Raw genomic sequence first — 1,698 nt, forward strand, 5'->3', positions numbered from 1 at the left:
GAGGGCTAAAGCGATCAAAAGATGTGGGTCGAAAGTGGGAAAAGGCTGCTGGTTCAAAAATCAGCCATGATCATACCGAATAGGGGAGCAGGATCAAATGACACAATGGCCTACTTCTGTTCCTATTTTCCATGTTTCTATTCTGTTCATGGTGGGATATTAAAACAAAATGACTGCAACTAATACAGATATCAGCACTACCTTATTACCACTGAATGAAAATCCTGAAACTCCTTACCAAACAACAATCTGGGCAGAGCTTCACCACAGACTGCAGCAGTTCAAAAAGGTCAAGGAGGAGCAGTGATTTTGAAAGCTTTTGGACTGGCTGCTGTGTCTCTCAATTTCTATCCAGTTATCAAATTGTTGAATGGTCTGAGGAATGCAACGTAGGAAATAAGATAATATTTATGGAAGCTTGCTGAAACTGTTACATTCACTGCTGACTTTGAAATTCCCTCAATTTTCATGTGTCTGTGGACAACTCATTATCCAAGGATTGCACAAAGGCTCGATATCAATTGTTTGAAACTGTTTAATTGAACTGAAAATTTACATTAATTTTATTTTCCGTTTAATATATCCCTTATGGGTGTCTGTGAATCGGCGAGAGTGGAGGTTATAAACGAAGAAGGTTGTGTTTAAATCACAGATATTGATGAGATTGCCTAGTTGATTGTGTTTGTTTTGCTCGGTTTATAAAGTGTCTCGGTTTATAATAGGTTTAAATAAGGTAGACAAAGAGCTGCTGTTCCTCTTCACCAACAGTAAAACTGAGAGAGACACAGATTTAAGATACTAGGCAATAGTTACTGGGAGATATAAGGAAGGAATTTTGTAACTTTTATCTTGCTCAATACTCACATTGAAAGGCCAACAGTATCCAGTGCTGAATGAATAATGAATAAAGTGGCACACTCAGATCTTGGTATGTTATGTGGTTTGAGTTTGCACTCTGTAAATCCTCTTCTAACATGCTGTAAAATAAGTTCACAAAAGCCATCTCAGTCAGTCCAGGACAGAACTTCAGAAAAGACAAATATTTCTGTTATTTGGAGTATGCTGTGTGTAAATCCTCCCCTCCTCACTCCCTGCAAAAGCAGTTTATAAACTCCATCCCTTTCAGTGCAGCAGAGACATTCACAACATTCTTTCTCCTGGCCCAGGATGACCGCACATGCGCCATGCTGCCCTTTGCCTCTTACAAAGATGGCGGGTGTTACCCGCGGCCTGCCGTTGAGAGGGAGCCTCGATTTGTCCCGTTTTGTGAAACGGGCGCAGATAGCTTCTTTATGCAGGGTCTGTCGCATCCACAAAGTGTTTAGAAAGCCTCCCCATCTAACCGCCCGGTCTATCGCCTCCTCAGTTCCGCCTCATTATTACCTTTTGTGGAGCCGAGGAAAAGAGCGACAGCTTCTCAGGATAGCTCCCACTGCGCATGCTCCAGACTGTGAGCCCGCGGGAAACATACTGAGCCTGCGCAGTGATAAGGAATGCCGTGCATCGCGCTCGGAATTCTGCGTTACGTGCCCACCGTTGTAAAGATTGAATTTTATTTGTCGTAATGTGTAAAAACAATCTTTCTCTACACTTTCTTCCAAGGCAACTGACATATATAATACAATTAATAATTAATAATAATTAATTAATAATTAATAATACAATGCCTTTTGCATCCCAGGGATAATAATATCACAA

The sequence above is a fragment of the Rhincodon typus genome, chromosome 8, assembly GCF_021869965.1.
Source record: "Rhincodon typus isolate 14 chromosome 8, sRhiTyp1.1, whole genome shotgun sequence".
Lineage (NCBI taxonomy): Eukaryota > Metazoa > Chordata > Chondrichthyes > Orectolobiformes > Rhincodontidae > Rhincodon > Rhincodon typus.